Raw genomic sequence first — 23,372 nt, 5'->3', positions numbered from 1 at the left:
GTACTCTCTGGAGGGAAGATAATGGGGTTGTGTTTGTAATCTCCTCAACTGAGTTCTAAGAGAACCTCACAAAACCTTGAGGTATGAAGGTTGATAGATGAAACTGGAGTGCTCAAGACAGTGAAAAACCTTGTCAGAAATATGGACAGTCTCTGTATTAAGACTTCATGAATAAGTTGCTTGGTCTCAGGCAAAGCATAATATTTGCAATTGCTCCAATACTGAGGGTCCGCTATATAGATTTCTTGGCACTAAATACCTTGGATACAGTGAGCACAACAAAACAGCCAGGGTGTATTATTTTCCTTGTTTTACAGTTTAGAAAACTGAGAGATGTAGACTTACTTTTTGACTCCCTCCTCAGCTAAAAGTTGGTAAGAAGACGGGAGCTTTAGGGCAATGACTACAGGGCCACACAAAGTGAGGGGAATTGGAGCACCCTGACTCTGAGCCCTGCACAGCCCTGACTTCTGGGGAAGTATGAGCTTTCACTTCTGCATTTCAGTATATTCTTTCTTCATCTCTGTTGGAAGAGGCTGGGAAAGTATCTCAGCTCCATTTTTCAGCTAGGGAATGTGGTCACAGGGAGGTTTTGGATTTACACATGGCAAATGGGATTGTGCTAACACAGATCCCACTGCCTTCCCTCAGACAGACAACCTCCGTCTCCTAGAGTCATGGAAATAAAAACAAAAATAAACAAATGAGACCTAATTAAACTTAAAAGCTTTTGTGCAACAAAGGAAATCATAAACAAAACAAAGAAACAACCTATGGACTGGGAGAAAATATTTGCAAATGATGCTACTGACAAGAGATTAATTTCCAAAAAAGAAAGACAGCTCATATAGCTTAATATCAAAAAAACAAACAACCTAATCCAAAAATGGGCAGAAGACCTAAATAGACATTTCTTCAAAGAAGACGTACAGATGGCCAACAGGTACATAAAAAGATGATCAACATTGCTAATTATTAGAGAAATGCAAATCAAAACTACAATGAGGTATCACCTCACATGAGTCAGAATGGCCATCATTAAAAAGTCTACAAATAATAAATGCTGGAGAGTGTGTGAAGAAAAGGAAACCCCCACACACACTGTTGGTGGGAATGTAAATTGGTACAACCACAATGGAGAACAGTATGGAGGTTCCTTACAAAGCTAAAAACAGAGGTACCATATGATCCCACAGTTCCACTCCTGGGCATATATCCAGAGAAAACTCTAATTTGAAAAGATACAAGCATGCTGCATTCATAGCAGCAGTATTTACAATAGCCAAGACATTGAAGCAAACTAAATGTCCATCGACAGATGAATGGATAGAGAAGATGTAGTACATATATACAATGGAATATTATTCAGCCATAAAAAAGCAGGAAATAATGCCATTTGCTGCAACATGGATGGACCTAGAGATTATCATACTAAGTGAAGTAAATAAGACAAAGACAAATATGATATCATATGATATCACTTATATGTGGAATCTAAAAAAATCATATAACTGAACTTATTTACAAAACAGAAACAGACTCACAGACTTAGAAAACAAACTTATGGTTGCAAGGGGAAAGGTTGGGGGGGGGGAAATTAGGAGGTTGGAATTAACATATACAAACTATTATATATAAAATAGATTAACAAGAAAGACCTACTGTATAGCACTGGGAACTATATTCAGCATCTTGTAATAACCTATAAGGGAAAAGAACCTGAAAAAGAATATATATATTCATATATATATATAAATAAAACTGAATCACTTTGCTGTACACATGAAACTAACACAACATTGTAAATTAACTATACTTCAATAAAAAAATTATTGAAAAAAAGAACTAATTTATCCCAGTATCACACATTATCCTCAATATTGACTTTGTATGCACTGCTCCTATATTTTCATAAGAACATGAATCATAAAGGTTAAGAAAAATGACAATTTCTTTAGTGAACGAAGCTAACAGTTACTGGTTGCTTTTTCTTTTTATGTAGTTGATTTCTATGCTTCTAAACATGAGAAGAGTGGCCTTAAATTAGTTCAGACTGCTTTAGGAATGTGTTCTTTAGGAGCTGTGTCTGAAGCACTCTCAACTGTGGTCAGGTTAAAAATGCTTTTGTATTTTTGTTTTATTTTTCTATAACTAAGAAAAAGAGTGTGTTCTATATGTTCTGTGAGCAAGCCTTGGTATAACAATAACTATCACACATAATCATATAAATAGAGACATTTTCTGGGCCTCAAAAAAAAAAAAAAAAACCCAAAACCCCTCAAAACAGACAACCTCCAAAGAATGCCAAGCAGTGAGGCCCAGAGTCCGAGGATCAGGCTGAGGGAGGGTTATGGACCAGGTGCTCTGACAACACTCAAAAGGTCTTTAGCTAAACATTTCTTACTCATTTGGATTCTGTACATGCACACAACTCAAGGCTACAAATTACTATAAGGTAATTTATTTTATTGAAAGAACAATAAGCCACCCCACCCAAATGAGGACAAACATTTCACTTAATATAGTTAATGTAGTCAGGTGTGGAAAATTTCGAACTTCTGAAAAATATATCCCGAAGTTCTTAGTCTTGTGCAAGCATACACACTAATAGATATCGGAGCTCCCCAGGCTCTTTCTCTTAGAGGATATATATTTTTTTGCTTCTTTGTTTGGGTCTGCTTAACCTACATCTTTCGGCTTCAAAGTCCCTTTGCAGGCTCTAAAAGTAATCAGAAGGCAGAAGTGTTAAGATTTCTCCATGATATCATTAATGAGGCAGCACTGACCTCAGAACTTAATTCACCTTGAACAGCTTGTCACTGAGGAGAGAAAATGTCATTTTCTGTTGGTAAGGAGAGAACAGAGTGGGGCAGAGAGAGGGAGAGGGTCAGTGTCTGGCTTCCTGACAGCTGGATCATTGTGAGAAGTGTCAGATGACTCCCGTCCCTGCCAAACAGGCTTTCCCCAGTTGTTTCAGCGTCTTCAAAATGCTAATAAAAAATACTTTCACATTTTCATTGGTACTGGCTGGGGCTTGTATTAGTTAAGGTACTGCCAGCTGCTACAATAGATAAAATTTGAAATTTTCGTGGCTTAACACAATGGAAGTTTCTCAGAAAGCCCAAGAAGGTAAGGAGGTACCTTCTCAGAGGTAAGGGTCATAGGAAGGAGAGGAGGAGGTGATACTCTGGTCCACACAGTTATTCAGGGATCCAAGCTGATGGAGACACTGTCATTTCAACATGTGGTACCCAAGGTGGCCCTCAGTGTCAACACCTACTTTACCCACACGGGGAAAAAGAGAGGGTGGAGAAGGCACACCTACTTCTTAACCACTTGGTTCTAAAGATGACACAGATCGCTGCCATTCATATTCTATAAACGAGAGCTAGTTATGAGAACACACAAGAGTGGCAGGGCACTGGGAAATGGAGTCCCAGCTGACAGCATCTCTCAGAAGCAACTTTGTACTCTGGAAGAAGAACACAGATGGAGAGTTTGCATGCTCTGCTACAACATTCTTTAGTGCAAGCAATAGAAGCTAACTGGTGACCTTTCATAATAAGATGAATTTATTAGGAGGATATTAGGTGACTCAAAGAACCAGAGGAACATTTCTGGGGTGAAGTGGTAGAAACTACCTGAAGGTTTTGTCAAGATGAGGCTGCCACAATAAAGAAACAAACATTTTTTTATCTTTTTGTTCAGCAATTCAAATTCCCAGGAGGAGTATATGACTGGCTTAGCTTGGGTCCTTTGCCGGCTCCTCAGACTGTATCCAGAGGTAACTCCTCAGAGGGAAAGAATATTCAGTAATGAAAGGAAATGAAATGAATGTGAAACAGCCACAGCAACAAATGTTCACTCACCATCCTTCACAGAAAATGCGTATTTTGAAGTAAGAAAGAGAAGAAAATCAGTTTCTACCTCATGAAGATTATTGTTTATGAAGTATAAAGGACAGCACATTGGAAATTGTCTTTGAAAGTATGACAGACCTCAGCAGAGTCAGAGAATGTAATAACTGCTTTTATAATCATCACAATATATTTCTTTTCTTATTGCTGTTCTTCAGAGATAACATGTATTGTTATCATCTTTCAGACCCATGAAGTACCTCTTTCCATGGTTATCTGAGTGCCATCATGATGTTGTCTTTGATGCCTTGGTCATTTATGAGAGAAACACAAGAAACCACATCTTTCCCCTCCGTCAGACGGAGGGAGTAGAGATCACATATGTTGTGCACTTTAAACAGATTGAGAAGATGTAGTGCATTAGGACTCTCAGTTGTGAGAGTTGGAAACCCAATTTCAAACAGCTTAAACAAGAGGAATTGTGAAATCCGAGAACTTACGGTGTCGTTAGATCCAGGGGTTCACATGATATTATGAAAAATTAATCTCTTTTTCCCCCCATCTCTTGGTTTTGCTTTCTCTATGTTGTTTTCATTCTTAGCAGGCTCTTATCAGTTGGTAATAAATATGGCTTCAGGTGCTCAGAAGGAAAGAACCACAGAAAGAGAGAGAGCCTTTTTTGGTTAGTGTCCAGACCAATGTCAGATAAAGGATTCTCATTGTCCTTACCAGCGTCCCAGCCCACTGCTGTTTCCAGGGGCTTAGGGTTCTTTGTTAGTCCAGCCTATGTCACATGTGCACCTCTGAGGTGGGAAAGTAGGAGTTATGTGATTGATAGGCCCACCACACAGCAGTAGTGTCATTCTTGGATGGAAAAAATACTGAGGTGATCAAAGTGTGCATTTCACATAATCTTAGCAAAACAAACAAACAAAACCTCCAAACTAAATGGCTTAAAACAACAAACACTTATTATTTCTCTTGATTTTGTGGGCCAGCTGGGAGTATTTTTAGGTTTGGACTGACTCTGCTGATTCTGTAAACAGCTGGTGGCTCAGCTGGGCTCGATGGCCTGGGCTGGTCTCATTCACATACCTGTTGATTGGCAGGCTGGTTATATGGTGGGAAGGGGGTGTTTCCGCTGGCTACACATTACTGCTCTCTCTGGTCTCACATCCTCCAGTAGGCTAGCCCGGGCTTCTTCACATGGTAGTCTCAGGATTCCAAAGACCAGTAAGAGAGAGGGCAAACTCGAATGCAGAAGCAATTTTTAAGCTCCCGCTTGTGTCACATGGCCAAAGCAAGCTGAATGACCAAGTCTAGATTCAAAGTATGAAGATATAAACTTCACCTTGATGTGAGGAGCTGCAAAATCACATTGCAAAGGTGCTTGCCTAGAGGGATGGGAAGGATCTTGACCATTTGTGCAATCTACTGCAGAGCTCATTCTCTCTTCACCTCCTCCTCATGCTTTGCTTTGCCTTGTCTGTAAGTGACCTCACGTGTCCAGTGCCCACTAAAACTTGGCTATGGTCTCTTTATCTCTTAGTTCAAAAATGTGGTGTGTGTGTGTGTGTGTGTGTGTGTGTGTGTCAGAGAGAGAGAGAGAGAGAGAGAGGGAGAGAGAGAGAAAGAGATTGAGAGAGAAGGGTCAAGTATGCACAATGGACCTAAGCAGCTCTTGTTGGGGGCAAGTAGGGTCACACTGTAAAGTAAGGTTATGCCTTTCATGGGACATGGATGGAATCAGTTAAATTCGAAAATTAGAAGAGGATAGTGGGCCTGGCAGACCAAGTGGCTGATGACTGTCATTGAACATAAACGGGACTGAATCCAAAGTCATTTCTCTTAAGCCCTTGGATTCTGTTATGGACTGTTATGCAACTCTTACTATGTGAACACACCTTAATATAGTGCTCTGCACATGAAAGAAACTAAATAAATTCCAACCAGACTATCTGCTCTGATGGTTAGATATTATGTTTACATGTGCTGAGGCAGAGTAGGAGCTCACAAATTCTTGAAGGCAATTGAATGGGGAGAAAACCTAAGGAGAAATCATGAAGCAAGCATAAATGAAGTTTAGTAAAGTCCAGCTTACCAACAGTGTTTGTTTATTTGTTTGATTCTCTGGAGAAGGCCAAATTCAATACAATAAAAAACCTTTTCAGAAGGTATCTTACATTTAAAGGCAGTTCAGAATATCGTGTTCCTTAGATTATTAGGTAAATAAAAGGAGTGAGAAGAGATAAAATAGACAATCTGGGAAATTTTGTGAGGATTATACAGACTACACAAATCTTAGAAAGTGGAACAAACTGTGAGAATTAAAATTCAGTTTGACTTAATTCCAAGATAGAACATTTTTATTTTTATTTTTTTTAGGTTGAAGTTCTGTTCTTTATTTTGTATCAGAAGAAGTTACTATTAAAACTGGACATAAACTGGGCCTTGAGTAAATGTCCCTTCATCCTTAAGTGGTGCATGGATTGAGACAGAAGTCAGACACAAGGAAAAAATTGTCTTTCTTGACAGAATATCTGGATAAGAAATGAGGATATTCTAGAATGAGAAAATAATGCCTTCAGGACATTTCCCCTGCTTGTCATAATGTAACTCCTTAGTACAACTCTTCTTTTTCACATGAAAAACACTGAATTTGCATATTTCATTTCTCAGTGGTTCATGGTGAAGGGAAAAGGAAAATGAGTGGGGAGGAGAGCATGAAAGAATATAGTCGGCCCTCTGTATCCTTCGGTTCGATATCCTCAGAGTTAACCAAACATGGATTGAAAATACCTGGGAAAAAGTTTTTAAAGAAAGTTCCAAAAAGCAAAACTTGGATTTGCTGGGCCCAGGCAACTATTATATAGCATATACATTGTATTTACAATGATTTACATATAATTTATGTTGTATTTAAAAGTATTTATCTAGCACTTACATTGTATTAGGCGATGTAAGAAATCTCAAGATGATTTACAGTGTATGGGAGGATGTGTGTAGGTTATATGCAAATCCTATGCCACTTTATATTAGGGAGCTATACATCCACAGATTTTGGGTATTCATTGGGGTCCTGGAACCAATACCCCATGGATCTGAGGGATGATTGTATAGATACTTGGTATCAACAGATACTTTCCAAGCCTCATTTCTTCATTTCATCCATTAATTTTAATATCTCCTTCATTCTATCTGATCTTACACAGAATTGCAACAAACAGCTCATAAACATTGCTTTGATTTTTAGTTATTTTTTCAAAGTGATGTGGTTTTTAAAAGGTACAAAGAGACACAAAAGCAGCTTGCCAGAAAGAAGGAAAAATAAGGATGTGAAAATTTCATGTTATCTAAGAGTGGCCTCTGTTACATGTGAACTGGTTTATTGGGAAAAGATCAGTCATGGTAATTGTGTTCCATGATCTCAGCCTTGGATGACTGATACGATGGACACCAAATCACCTGGAGAAGGGTTGGAGAATGGCACTGAGAAGAAAAAACTCTGTAATAAAATGTGATAAGAACTAACTGAACAAATTGGATTACTAAGATGTCAATGCTAAGGGTGGCAAATAAATCAAGATGATAGCAACACTTTCTCCATTTATTGAGTGCCTACCCAATGGTATAACAGGCCCAACTCCACTACCATGGTTAAGACTCTAAAAGCAGCCCTATGGGATAGACCGTATTCCCCAAGCTGTGCATAGAATTCCAGTCTTGAGAAAGTCTTGCCTCTTCCCACTTGAGGAGATAAACCTTAGCCCTAACACCTGGATTTCATGAGCCTTAGGGCAAGTCTTGTTTATATCCATCAGTAACAGCTGGGGATGTTCAGGACTGAACCTTGTCACAAAGAATGTGATCAGCAGGCTATGGGGGGGTCTCTGTAAGACCAGAGGTATCAGGAGAGAAAGCAAGAGCCTGCAACCCAAGTCTTTCATGTCGTTTGGAAAATATGGTCCTAACTTAAAAGTGAGATTGCTTTACTTTATCATTCTTTCACCAAATCACCTCCTTTGAGAAGGGAGGCTGTGTTATTCTTTTTATTGCAACTTGTCCATAGGTTCCTTTATGAATGACCATTTAAGATAAACTGGATCTTGATAATTCTGAGAGCAGCTTGACAACAACTCGGCATTCACAACCTTCGTTTCAATACAAGATCAAGCATTTACAAGGCGCATATTATATGACCAACAGGGTACTGGGCTTTGTAATGTGCAATGAAAGAAATACAAACCCTTGTCATTTTACTAAGTTACCCTTTGGCTAGAAAAGTATACAATATCTAATAATGTGCAAACTTGCATGACATGCATTGTATATGTAATAAAGGTTCTGAAGAGAGAAAAATGTGTGAGGGCTGGAATTGTGAGGAAGGCTTTTGAGGAAGTTAGAGTCTGGGCCTTAGAAGATAAACAGGGAATATATAGGCAGAAAGAAGAGGAGAGAAGACTAAGAGTGAGACTTTGGGGTCCAGAAGTTTCTTCCTGCCTGGTGGGGCCACAGTGCTTTCCATGATTAAATGTTGACTTGTTTCAGGGATTGTATGGGTTTAGGAATGCCTGATGCCTGGTTCTGCAATGGCAAATATATGGTACATGTGTTTCTCAGCACATTGTTTGGTGTAGCCCCTGCCAATGTTTTAAAATCAGGGTTAAAATTTATTTGTTGACTTTTTTGGATACTTCCTCCAAGACCACAGCTGTAGAGATTTATATATGTGGGCAACATAGGCAAACTCCTCTCTCTTTGAAAAAGATCTGTCCCACTGCTCTTTAGTTCCTTTTGTTTTTCTACTCCCATTAAGGAAAAGTAATGAGAAATACATCTAGCTTTAAATAAACACCTAGGTTGTGCTAAGTAACACATACCCTCTATCTTAATTCTCTGAAGCATCTTAAGATTAAAATCTGCATTGTTGGTGGGCCAGTGGGTCCCACTATTCTCCACACTTTTCATAAGCAGGACCATATGTTCAATACAAACTGACTTGCAAAATCCATGGACCAATGACCTAGCTGATGTATAGGATAAATCATTCCTTACCCAACTATCTAAATTTATGCAGGATATTCTACCACAAAATCAAAACATTGGGTTTCTCCTTGTTGTGGGTTCCCTGAACTAGCTCTCTAAAAAACTGTTCTCTGTTCACACATTATTCCCAAACAATATTAACAAAATATTTAAAGAGTGTTTACACAATGCTTTTAGCTACTAATAGCTGCTGAGCTTTGGGAGGAATTTGACATGACACAAACCTGTCCACTATGCTCTGTTGGTAACTGGCTTCAAGAGGTAACTTGAATTATTGGATTCATTAAAATATGGACCAAGTCTTATTGAATAAATCGATTTTACTTGATTATATTTATATTGTCATCTGTCTAGGAAAATAAGGTGGAAAAATAGCATTAGAACAATTTATAAATACTGTAGAACAATTTTCAGAGTTAGCCAGAGTTTAAACCCAAGCCAGCTATTACTCCCTTGAAGTTCTTTAAAAGAAAATATAAAAAGACAAGATAATTTCAGTTGGTAAATTATGGGTGTCAAGCCACACTTAACCTTTGGCTGTTACAAGTTTCTGTCATCAGACTCATAGCTTTTAAATCAAACTGTTGATGTTTTTAGTCGATCCAATAACCCCAATGAAATACTTGATTCAATGTTGTCCTTTATCTCTCAAACGGGGTCTTCTGAGGGCTGTGTGTTGAGAGCAGGTGTTGCACTTTACTCTTCTTTGAATCTCCTGTAACACCTGGCCCAGTGCCTAGTACCATGCAATAGTCATGGAATTAAATGAGTTTGAAATACTGCTTCCTGCCACAAAGTCTTCTTTACATTTAATCACATGTCATGAATTTGAGTGAAATATAATGGAGTATATATGTTACATCATAGTAATATAAGGGATCTAAGGAGCTGAGAATACTGGTTTCAGGTAATAATTGAGACCAAAATCTTAAAGAAAACTAATTTATATTAGAAAACTTTAATTACTTCCTCTTACTGCACATATGTCAGTCATCACTAAGCCAAATCAGTATAATAAACATGACTGAAGGTGTAAGACATACATGGATTTATTGATATTGATTAAGGTCTAGATTCAAATTCTTGATTAGGTTTTTGCCATCGATAATGTATATAATGGCTCTGGAAGATTTGTTTCTATAATAGAGACATAAATGATTAGTGGTTTAGACTGATAGTTTGGTTAAATGAAGTTCTATTAGTGTGTAAATGATAAAAAATTGTGAGCGAATGTCTACATTAAAAATTAAAAATGGGTCTTCCCTGGTGGTGCAGTGGTTGAGAGTCCGCCTGCCGATGCAGGGGACGTGGGTTCATGCCCCGGTCCAGGAGGATCCCACATGCCGCGGAGCGGCTGGGCCCGTGAGCCATGGCCGCTGAGCCTGTGCGTCCGGAGCCTGTGCTCTGCAACGGGAGAGGCCACAACAGTGAGAGGCCCATGCACCGAAAAAAAAAAAAAATGAGAATGACGAGCTGGTATTGCCATGATGTGATGGGAAATACTTAGAATTCCTACTGTCTCTTTTTTTTCAGTGTGGAAATTAATTCCTAGTCATTAACTCAACAAATATTTATTGAGCACCTATTATGTACTTGGAATTGTTTTAGCCTCTTGCGATGGAATGTTGAAAACTGTCTGACTCTTAAGAAGCTTTTATTTTAGTGGGATAGAGACACACTATAAAAAAATTAAAAAAAAAAGATAATTTCAGATAGTGCTCTAAAAACAATAGAGCAAGATAATGTGGTAGAGTGAGCTGGTATGTAGGGGACTCTTACGGCTTGTGTGGTTAGGGTAGGTCTTCTTCTGGAGGAGATAACATTTGAGACAAACTATTATGGCCAGTAGTCATGGAAATATTTTGAGCAAGAGCATTCTGCGTAAAGAACAGCAAGTCAAAAGACACAGAGGTGAAACATTTTCAGTGAGTTCAAGAAACAGAAACAAGTTTAGTATGACTGGAGTGTAGTGAGATGGGGCAATGGGGTGGGGAGGCTGGGGATTGTAGGATATGAGTGTGAAATACTAATCTCAGAGAGTGAGAAATTACTAAGTGAATATGAAGGGATTGCAGGTAGTGTCGAGTACTCATTTACAATTCGTAGTCATCACAGACCTAGAGAAGAGACTTGTGGTTGCCAAGGGGGAAGAGGGAGGGGGAGGGATGGATTGTGAGTTTGGGATTAGCAAATGCAAACTATTATATATAGAATGGATAAGCTACAAGGTCCTACTTTATAGCACAGGGAACTATAGTCAATATCCTGTGATAAACCATAATGAAAAAGAATATGAAAAAGAGTGTATATATGTGTGTAACTGAATCACTTTGCTGTACAGTAGAAATTAACACAACATTGTAAATCTACTACACTTCAATAAATAAATTAAAACAATTCATAGTCATGACTTTCTCCAGTAAAGATTTCTTGTTGCATTTGTGGAACAGATAGCTAAGTTTAACAAATTGTGCTTTCTGCAAAGGTAGGATGATGGAAACGAGGGGCAAGGTGGTAAAGTGTTTGTTAAGTGATGACTGCAATGATGAATCATGGAATCTAGGATAGGTTATGAGGACTGGTGTTTTGATTGTCTCCTCTTCACCTCATTGGTGAGGGAGGGATTCCTGCCCTGGGGTGATGAGGATGGCTGGACACATGACACTCAACACTGAACGGTGAACAGATGAGATTGACAGCAGTTTATTAGTCACATATACTGATAGCCAGGAGAAGGAAGATGACACCTGATGCTGTGCAGGGTCACACAAGGGTTGTACTTGAAAACAGAGTACACAGCCGGTGGTTGATGGAAGCAGGCTTTGTAGTAGTATCAAGAGGGTAAGGTGCTCCTTATTTCCTGCTGGAGGATGTTGTTAGCTTTTTAAAATACTTTTGCAGGCTTGTACAGAAGGAAAAACTGCTTCTCAGAGATAAGCAGGAACTGTGCCTTGTTCCTATGATCAGGAGGGTTACTTGGCTAGAGGACCTTATCTGTGGCTGTAGAGTGGAGATGGGAACTTGTGGTTAGGCCATTTGAGGTTCTCCTGATTGTCCCCAGATGTTAAAGCAACACCATGTTGAATCTTAATTCTAGATCTCAAACCACAGCTGGGAAGGTAAGAGAGGTGATGCACAGGAACCATGCAGTAATGGATTAGAGATCTCTATATGTTTTAAGGATTACTGGAATGGGAATAATAGCACAATTGAGATGAGAGGCTAGGAGATAGTTGTGAGTGGGGTGATTGAAGTTGTGATCTCAGAGGAGTTTCAATTGTTTGAGAATTGAAAATGAAGGATATGACTTTGGAAGTGGAAAGCTGCAGTGGAATTGGGTAGCAGTAGGCAATGATGAGTGACAATAGATGACCTTGGAGATGGGGAATTCTGTTGGTGACCGAGTTGTGAGGCATGATAGGGTTAGTTTTAAAATCATTTAGACATAGGTAAGCAATCAGACTACTGTTATAGTCATTCATTGAGAAAATGTGAGCCCACTGGCTGACTCTTCTCTTGTGGGAGAGAGAATCTCAAGGGGGCACAAGGATCTGGGATGGCCAGGTGGAGGTGTGTTCTCACCAGCAGCACCACAGGTCCCAGACCACATCTGCTGAGGGCCATTACCCTGCCATTAGGTGGAGGGTGCTCAGTGAATGTTGGTCAAAAGGATTTGAATTGAATGTGTTCATTAAATAGAACACTGCCAATGCCTATTTCTGGAACTCCATCTTTACCCTTAGGGGGTTTCTGGATTGATCAGAGAACTATTTCTTTTAGCTCTGTCAGGTTATGAGATCCTCTTAGGTACCAGGCTCAACTTAATTCAATTATTTAACACACATTTAATTTGTGTCTACTAGATGCCAGACACGGTACTAAGTTCTGAGGATATAATGGAGAATAAGATAGAGATAGACCACCTGCTCCCCCCTGCTCCAAGAAGGACTTTTTGTAGCCTATATATTTGGAAAATTTGAAAAATATATTTGGCAATAGGCAATTATGACACAGTATAATAGGTGTTATGATAGGACAAGTACAGTTACTTAGAAGGGGCATTTAACCTAGAGTCAGGCTAAGGGATGTCTCCATGGAAGGGGTAATACCTAAGCTGGAATCTGAAAGATGAATAGAGTTTGATTGCAGGGGTTGGAGTCTGGGGCTAAGGAGTAGGCAAGTGTGTTCCAGAATAAGGAAAATAGAATATATCCTAACCCTTTTGGGCACTTTCTTTGCCTTTCATCCTTAAAATGCTTTTATCCTTGTCCTTACATAGTTAAAAGTATGCATTATATTAATTCACATAATGATTTTACAACTTTATTCTTCTGTTTATTAAATGTATGTTGGGTACATCCATAAGCTCTTGGGGGTCTAGCCTATCTAGTTCTTCAGAAACATATGAAATTGGGTGCTTACTAAATGATGAGGCAGATAACTTTCTATTACAGTATAAAAGTATATGCATCTGAACAATAGCAGCACAAGTAGGAAATAGAAATAACTTACACATAAAGAGTGAATGTTTAATAAACAGACCCACATGTACAAATTCAAAGGTAAATGCTTTAACTTAGAGTTTGTGGGAGCTATAATTCCTTGAATTTCTAAAGAATGAAAACAAAATCCAGACTTTCAAAAATTCCGTTTCTACCCAAGGTGGAAACAGCTAGCAAGAAAACAGGACCTTAATAACACAAGCTTGGAAGAAGATTTTTTTCCCTGTTGGAGCCTCTAGATGAGAACACAGCCAGCTGATACTTTGCTTTCAGCCTTGTGGAATCTTGAGCAGAGAATTCAGCCAAAATGTACCAGATCCCTGACCCGTGTAAACTTTGTGCTAAGCTTGTGATGATTTGTTATGCAGTGATGGAAAATTCATACTAAATGATAATTACACTTTTCCCCAGGGTTGTTTTGAGGTACACATGACATAATCCATGCAAAATAGTTAGCATAGCACCTGACACACAATAAACAAAACAAGTATTAGTTACTTAACAGTATTAGTTTGATTTTAGGCAAGTTCTTTAATCTAGCTAGATCTTGGTTATTTGTATCCCTGATATGAGAACATTAAATTAGACTAAACTTCTATAGACTCTGAAATTTGATTAAAAATGTACAAGGATTTCTAAAAGGCCAAACCCCTGTTAGTATGTTGTATGAAAGAACTGTGTGATGCTTCAGAAGCAGGAACTGCTAATACAGGCAATTCAGGTTTTGTGTGTGTGTGTGTGTGTGTGTGTGTGATGACTGTTTTTTTTCATTGTTTGTTTTTTATATGAATGTTTTTGGAGAGAACAAAAGTTAGAATGCCTTGTGTCTGTGGAACACTGTGCTGTAAGCATTTAACAGTGGCTCATCATTCCTTTCAGAAAATAGGGCTCTTTTTAAAAGGTGAATTCAAAAGGTTAAGCTTTATTAGCCAATTAATGCTGAACAAAGAGCATCCCAAATCAAACAAAAAAAGCTATGGTATGTTTTAAAACTCTTTTAAAACATCAGTGTACCAACAGAAGCCACCTGGTCCCAGACTGAAAGTAAGATGCATGATTTCAACTGTTGAAAGTAAAATTTAGAGAGTGTATCAACTAGGTGCTAATATATCTTTATTAGGGCCCATAACTTCAAAATTAAGTTTTCAGAAAGTGCTCAGATTGGATCCCATTAACTATTCTCCTCTTTCAGGATGAGATATTAGAAGTCGGTGAATTCTCACAGCTGTTTAAAAGCAGGGTTCCTGGATTTCACGGTGTTTGTTAACAATGAGTAAAGATCAGCTATAAAACCTAATGTGTTGGACCAAGTCAGTATGACATCCCAGCCCTGATGAAACGTTCTTTTACCATACGCTCATTACAGAGCCCGCGTGCAGTAAGCATAAAGGAGCAAGGATAAATCAACCTTCCAGCAACCTGTAGTGGAAAATTCTGCTTTTTTTATGTTGGCAGCCTTGCAGGAATGGCTTCCTTAATTCCTTTGGTGGAGATTTTATGTAAGCTGTGATAACTGGAGAAAGAAACTAGGAAAACAAGCCTTGGTAAGGACATGGTGAGGTTACTCATTTTTTCAAATAGGTCTGTACATTTCAAATTCAAGAGGATCACCAGCAGTTACCCCCCTCCCTATTTGTCTGTTATTAATTTAACTTTACTTATTATAGTTTATGTTTGTGTATATGTGGTTATATTTATCTTTGTCTTTGAAGGTTACAGCCTGTTAAGCATTTACCTATGTATTTCTGCAGCAATCCATTGGCCACTAGTGCCTCAAAGAGAATTGTCAAAAGGGTTACTGGGTGGAGATCTTTATTGAGTGGAGCTGAGCTTTTCAATCAATAGCCCTTGAATACCGCAGGCCTGCCATGTTTATTGGTCTAGTACTTGTACCCCCTTTTCCCCCTAATTCAGCCCCTCTACAGCAACTGTGATTTCTGATGGGAGACAGCCTTATTTACTGCTCTCATTTGCTGCTGTGCATTGCTTGGAGTTTCTTACCTAAATGATTGGTTGAAAGGTGGTAATTTTCTTCCCGACTTTACTTATACCCAACATGCTCACTCTTCACTTACCACCTGGTACAATGTATTTAACCTTTTATTGCTTATAATATAAAACTATGAAATCTGCATATGGAGACCACCCTGGGTTCTAAAATTAAGTGGTCTTTCTGGCAGGTGGTCATCCATTTAACAATACTCCCTGTAGTTTATGCTTCTAACACACGTGGAATGATTCTTCAGGGCTTCGTAACCAATTATTATGTTAGAGTCAATGTAGATGGCCCTGAAAATCCCCCAAGTTATCCCAAGGATTTTCTGGGTGATCTTGTGTGGAGTGGGGTCCCCATAATCGACCCCAGGAAATCTGCAACCAGTTTATTCATCGTATTAACCATTAAGTAGGGCCATTGCTTGGTATTAGGGTCTGAAAACTCAGCAGGGAAGCTTAAAACCTCATGTGGGGTGGTTTTAAGAAAAGCATGGCTTATGCAGAGAGGCATATGTGAAGCTGGAGCTGGCTAGGCAATGCATTTTGTTTAACTCTTTTTCTCAAAAAAAAAAATTCTTTTGAAAAGGGCCTATGTTCATGTTAGGTAGGTGGTCTCTTAAGGTAGGTTCAAAACACATTATTTTGATGGGAAATAAGCTACATGCTCAGAGTCCTTAGCTATTTTAGAAGGTGGTCTCTGGATATAGGTGGTCTCTTTAGTAATTTTTATGTTACACATTTAATGTATATGTGTGGTCAGTACGGCTTCACTTGTCTGTGTATCCTGTGTCTGCTTACAAATGGACTGAGAACTGTCTTTTGTCATGCCTATTTAATATGCATAAAATGTGCTGGTTATGTTAAGTTTGTGGGTGGTGAGAGATAAAGGGACTTACTAGGCATATGACTGATTGAACAAAGTCAAGTTTCCTAGCTAGAGCATGGGGTAGGGAATTCAGATGGTTTATCCAGAGGGCTAAAGATGCGCCCATATGAGAAGCCAGGTACTAGGTCTAAAATAGAAAGAGATGACAATGGGTAAGTCAAATCTCCATTGATCAGAGTATCAGAGTGTGAAGCAAATACTGAGGCAAAGTCTGGCTTAACCAGGGTCCAGAGCATGGTCTAGTCTCGTGACTATAAGATGACCTTGGCCTTCAAGTGACTTGAAATAAGTGGCTACATCAGGCAAGGAGGAATATGGGAGTACAGGTCTGTTCTTGGAATTTTTCTGCCATATTTTCCATTCTGCTTCTCCTGCACTTAAGCAAGACCACCTTACTCTTTAGTTTCAAAGAGCTTTGCTATCCCTCTTCTTTAAATATTAACACAGGGGCAGCTTTGGTGTTAACAGGGGTGGACTGACCATCTGTGTTCTGACATCTTAGTTGTGAAATGATTGCACCTGACATTTGATGTAGTGTGAGGCCTGGAGGTGCTGATGCCCAGTTCAGCTTCTTACCATGTTGGTGGCCCTGCCCTTGACCAACACCCCCACCCCCCATAGTCACTTGGATCCTCCACAGATTCCTCAAACTCAGAATGGCCAAAACTAAATCCATTGTATTTTACTCTAAAACTTATGGATGAATTATCCATCTTAGAAAACAGAACTACTATCATCCCAGGAATTTGAGAGACATGGATGACCCTTGCCTTTCCTTATCCCTCACTCCTTCAGCCAATCAAGCACTAAAGTCGATTGCTCCTACCTTCCTCCAGCTCCCATTCTCGAGCTACTGCCCTGGGTTGGCCCTTATTATCTCCAACGTGGATTGCTCCAATCCTCCTCTGGCCTCCTTGCCTCTAGGTTTGATCCCTCCAACCCATTCTCAACAAGCTGCTAGAAGAATTTTTCTAAAACCCAGATCTGGTCATGTCTCTCCCTTGATAAAGCCTTTCAATGACCACAAGTGTTCTTAAGATAAGACCCAAATCCTTATCATAGACTATAATCTGGCCCACGTTTACCTTTGCAGTCTCATCTCTTGCTATGTTCTTTCTTGTATACCATGAAGTAGTTGCATTGAACTATTCATAATTACTTGAATAAATCATACTATTTCATGCTTTCTGCCTTTGTTTAGGCTCCACATCAACCCTCCTCTCCCTCCTTATCTGGAGAACACCCCTGCTTAACTGGGAACATCTTTCTTTGCTAAGCTCAATGATTACCTTCTTTGTAAAGCTGAACATTCCCTCACATTCCCTCACCTTCCTCATCCAGCAAGTGGAAGAACTAACTATACCCTCCTTTACATTTTCACTGCACAAATGTCTATAATAGTAACTATATCACTTCATTTCTTCTATTTGTGTGTGTCACTCTATCCCTTTACTAGACTGAAGAGCAAGCATCATGTCTTATTCATCTTGCATGGTGTACAGTGCCTAGTAGGGATCACACATATTTGTTGAAAAGAAAAAAAAAGAATAGACTTATGGCATACCTAGTGACCTCAGGTATAAGATTGATGAGAATTCTTATTACATCTGGACTGAATAGGTGACTGAGCCCAGTTAAGGCCACTTTCTACATAAACTTTTAAGATTCTGGTGGGTGGATGCAGAGATCTACACATCTTATGATTGTCCAAGACAAGACTCATATGTAATTTCTCTTGCTTATTAAACCTGCCACCTACCGATCTGGAGTGGTTTGCCTCTTTCTTTGGTTTCTCTTTGCCCTCCATGTACAAGGACCTGTTGCAGATTTCACCCTGTGACCTCTCGAGGTTTTGAACCAACAATTGGTGAGCCAGCCAGGAGACAGAAGAAATGGGTCTTGGGAAAGAGGCATTCACTAGGAAATCCCAAGTTGGCTGCCAATCTCTGTGTAGGGAGGGGTGGCCCACATGTTAGATGTTTATGGACTGCCATGTGGATACAGGGACACCCTGAAAACACTGGCTGGTTTAATGAATTTATCTGAGAAACTGCACAGAGGGCACTGTGGCAAAGAAGGGAAATGAATGCCTGCTGTGGTGGGCTGGCATCTACTCTGGGCAGGTCAGTGGCCACTGATGCCCAACTAGAGATTGAAGCCCCAACTGGAAAGTTGGAAGCAGAGCTGAGGTTAGAGAAGGACACGTGGGTGTTAGCTACTCTGCTATCTTTGGAGCTGGTGACAAGGTGGGAGAGCGTGACAATAAGTTGGAGAACTTAGTGTGCCATTTTACAAAGCTAGGAGGGCGCAAATTGCTATGGATTAAGATCTGGGAGCTTGTGACAAAGTTTGATTAGGACACTAAGAGGTGGAATCCCTGGGAAAGTGAGAAGAACAAAGAGGAGGGTGTTGTGGTGATAGACAGTGAAACAGATGAAGTGCCAAAAGCCATCTGACTCTTAATACAAAGGTGTGGAAGCCACGGGGGTTGGCAATCATTGCCCCCACTTGCATGGTGGATCAACATGTTATGCTGCTGAGAACACCAAGCTCCATCACACCTGGGAAAGGTGTTATCCACTGGGATTTGTGTTACAACTTCCACTGGGATGGGTGACTCACTTTGCATGGGTAGGGGTGTAGTTTCCACTAGGATCCTGTTGTCCTGCTGCAAGATGGAACTGTTGAAACATACTATGCCTGGAATGGAACATGCACCATCGAAAGGGGGGAGGAGGGAGGGACTCTGGTCTGACATATTCTTCCCTAGTCCATTTTCTCATGCCTGACAATGCTTCCTCCCCTGGCTAACATAAGTGGTATGCACAATAAGGTCAAGTTCCTAAAGCTGCCAACTTCCCTCTCCTCAAGGCTAGCTGGACACATTATTTTCCATGGGTACAATCATTTGGCTGCCACCTTTGTTCCCTCCACTGGCTAGGAGACATTATAGGATGCATAGAAGCCCTTACCAAATTCACCCAGCAAACAAATGATAGCTAGCAAAACCTGTCCTTACTGAAAACTGAAATGTCTCTAGCGAGAAAAGTTGTCTTCCAAAATAGAATGGCCTTGGACACTATGACTGCCTTGAAAGGAGGCACCTGTGCCATTATCTAAACAGAATGTTGTATGTTTATATCTGATGAGTCTGTTAATGTGTCATCTGTATTAAATCACATAAGGACATAAGTGAAAACCATGAGTAATGCAACCCCCAGCTTAGGAGAGTTAGTAAATTGATGGTTTGGATCATGGGGCTCTCAGTAGAAAAAATTGTTACATATATTGAGAGTCATTATCTTAATCTGTGTTTTCTCTTGCATGTGCTTATTCTGTTGCTGTGGCATCTGCTTCCAATGCAGCCAGATAATCACCAAAGGAGCCACCTCCCTGCTAATAAAACCCTTTGCTGATTGCTCAGACACATTATGGAAGAAGGGGACTTATAAGATTGTAAGAGATGGTCATAACGAGTAGAGTATTGGAGGAGGTCATTGAGAAGACATGACTGCCAGTTGACCCTGGAGCTGGACCCAGGCAATCAGAGCCTTCTTATTTCCTCCCCTGTCCATGGAATGTTTCACCTACTAATACCATGTTAGCAGCTATTTCAAGGATGTAACCTTGAGAGAGTGATGTGGTGTTAAGACCATCAGACTGTATATGTGACTGAATCCAGTTAAGGCCTCTACATAAGTTTTTAAGATTCTGGTATGCAGGTGAGGAGATCCACTATCTTGTGACCACTCATGACAAACCTTGGATGTAAGTTCCCTTGCTTATTAAACTTGGTCTGCCTCTTTCTTCGGTCTCTCCTTGTTCTCCATGTGTGGCAGCCAGTTTCAGATATCACCTGGGAAGCTCCTGAGGAGGTTTGGAACCAACACTCTAGCTAAATGCTAAATGTCTTACCAATTCCATTTTGAGTTCTTGTTTGAACCTTGAATATGTTGGTGCTAGATCATGCTTTCTGGATACTGTTCTGATTTTCTTTTAAGCATATATTACTATATTCTGAGATAGATGTTGTGATAACTATAACTTCATTTTTTCCCAAGTACACATTAATTTCATTTTTGGTATGTATTTTTTTATGTTTTTAAGGTGTGCATGAGAATAAGAAAATTGAAGTCCATATTAGTTTTTTTTCTGAAAAACGGATATAGAAAGAAAGTTGGATAATATATGCTTGGTGAGTAAAATGCCTTAAAACTTTATTTCTATACAGTTTACTTTGTACATCATGTTATTGCCTTTGTCCTTAAAGCTATTTAAAATTTTTTTTCTTCATTTTTCTTTTTTTAATTGAAGTATTGTTGATTTACAATATTATATTAATTTCAGGTGTACAGCATAGTGATTTAGTATTTTTAGATTATACTCCATTAAGTTATTACAAAATAATGGCTATAATTCCCTGTATGCTACAGTATATACTGTTGCTTATCTATTTTATACACAGAAGCTTGTATTCCTAATCTGACACTCTTATCTTGCCTCTCCTCCCTTCTCTCTGCCACTGGTAACCACTAGTTTGTTTTCTATTACCGTGAGTCTGTTTCTGTTTTGCTGTATACATTGGTTTGTTTTATTTTTTAGATTCCACAAATAAATGATATCATATAATATTTGTCTTTCTCCATATGACTTATTCCATTAGGTATAATACCCTTTAGCTCCATGTACTTTGCTGCAAATGGCAGAATTTCATTTTTTTAAGGCTGAGTGATATTCCACTGTGTGTATGTATGTGTGTGTGTGTGTGTGTGTGTGTATATATATATATATATATATATATATATATACACACACACACACACACACACACATACATACATACCACATCTTCTTTATCAATTCTTCTTTTTTTTTATACAGCAGGTTCTTATAGGTCATCCATTTGATAAATATTGGTGTATATATGTCAATCCCAATCTCCCAATTCATCACAACACACCCCTGCCCACCACTTTCCTCCCTTGGTGTCCATACGTTTCTTCTCCACATCTGCGTCTCAATGTCTGCCCTGCAAACTGGTTCATCTGCACCATTTTTCTAGGTTCCAGATATATGCTTTAATATACAATAATTTTTTTCTCTTTCTGACTTACTTCACTCTGTATGACAGTCTCTAGATCCATCCACATCTCAACAAATGACCCAATTTCATTCCTTTTTATGGCTGAGTAATATTCCACTGTATATATGTACCACAACTTCTTTATCCATTCATCTGTCGATGGGCATTTAGATTGCTTCCATGTCCTGGCTATTGTAAACAGTGCTGCAATGAACATTGGGGTGCATGTGTCTTTTTGAATTATAGCTTTCCCTTGGTATATGCTCAGTAGTGGGATTGCTGGATCATATGGTAATTTTATTTTTAGTTTTTTAAGGAAACTCCATACTGTTCTCCATAGTGGCTGTATCAGTTTACATTCCCACCAACAGTGCAAGAGGGTTCCCTTTTCTCCACACCCTCTCCAGCATTTGTTGTTTGTAGAATTTCTGATGATGCCCATTCTAATTGGTGTGAGGTGATACCACATTGTAGTTTTGATTTGCATTTCTCTAATAATTAGTGATGTTGAGCAGCTTTTCATGTGCTTCTTGGCCATCTGTATGTCTTCTTTGGAGAAATGCCTATTTAGGTCTTCTGCCCATTTTTGGATTGGGTTGTTTGTTTTTTTAATGTTGAGCTGCATGAGCTGTTTATATATTTTGGAGATTAATCTTTTGTCTGTTGATTCATTTGCAAATATTTTCTCCCATTCTGAGGGTTGTCTTCTCCTCTCGTTTGCAGTTTCCTTTGCTGTGCAAAAACTTTTAACTTTCATTAGGTTCCATTTGCTTATTTTTGTTTTTATTTCCATTACTCTAGGAGGTGGATAAAGAAAGATCTTGCTGTGATGTATGTCAAAGGGTGTTCTTCCTATGTTTTCCTCTATGAGTTCTATAGTGTTCTGTCTTACATTTAGGTCTCTGATCCATTTTGAGTTTATTTTTGTGTATGGTGTTAGGGAGTGTTCTAATTTCATTCTTTCACATGTAGCTGTCCAGTTTTCCCAGCACCACTTATTGAAGACACTGATTTTTCTCCATTGTATATCCTTGCCTCCTTTGTCATAGATTAGTTGACCATAGGTGTATGGGTTTATCTCTGGGCTCTCTATCCTGTTCCATTGATCTATATTTCTGTTTTTGTGCCAGTACCATATTGTCTTGATTACTGTAGCTTTGTAGTATAGTCTGAAGTCAGGGAGCCTGATTCCTCCAGCTCAGTTTTATCCCTCAGTATTGCTTTGGCTATTCAGGGTCTTTTGTGTCTACATACAAATTTTAAGATTTTTTCTTCTAGTTCCGTAAAAAATGCCATTGGTAATTTGATAAGGATTGCATTGAGTCTGTAGATTGTTTTCGGTAGTATAGTCAGTTTCACAATACTGATTCTTCCAATCCAAGGACATGGTATATCTCTCCATCTGTTGGTACCACCTTTAATTTCTTTCATCAGTGTCTTATAGTTTTCTGCATACAGGTCCTTTGTATCCCATGGTAGGTTAATTCCTAGGTGTTTTATTCTTTTTTTTTGAAATAGTAAATGGGAGTTTTTCCTTAATTTCACTTTCAGATTTTCATCATTAGTGTATAGGAACACAAGAGATTTCTGTGCATTAATTTTGTATCCTGCAACTTTACCAAATTCATTGATTAGGTCTAGTAGTTTTCTGGTGGCAACTTTAGGATTCTCTATGTATAGTAGCATGTCATCTTCAAACAGTGACAGTTTTACTTCTTCTTTTCCAATTTGTATTCCTTTTATTTCTTTTTCTTCTTTGATTGCCGTGGCTAGGACTTCCAAAACTATATTGAATAGTAGTGGTGAGAGTGGACATCCTTGTCTTCTTCCTGATATTAGATGAAATCCTTTCAGTTTTTCACCATTGAGAATGATGTTTGCTGTGGGTTTGTCATATATGGCCTTTATTATGTTGAGGTAGGTTCCCTCTATGCCCACTTTCTGGAGAGTTTTTATCATAAATGGGTGTTGAATTTTGTCAAAAGTTTTTTCTATTGAGATGA

This window comes from Mesoplodon densirostris, chromosome 11 (assembly GCF_025265405.1).
Source record: "Mesoplodon densirostris isolate mMesDen1 chromosome 11, mMesDen1 primary haplotype, whole genome shotgun sequence".
NCBI lineage: Eukaryota > Metazoa > Chordata > Mammalia > Artiodactyla > Ziphiidae > Mesoplodon > Mesoplodon densirostris.
This window is presented reverse-complemented; position numbering follows the sequence as displayed.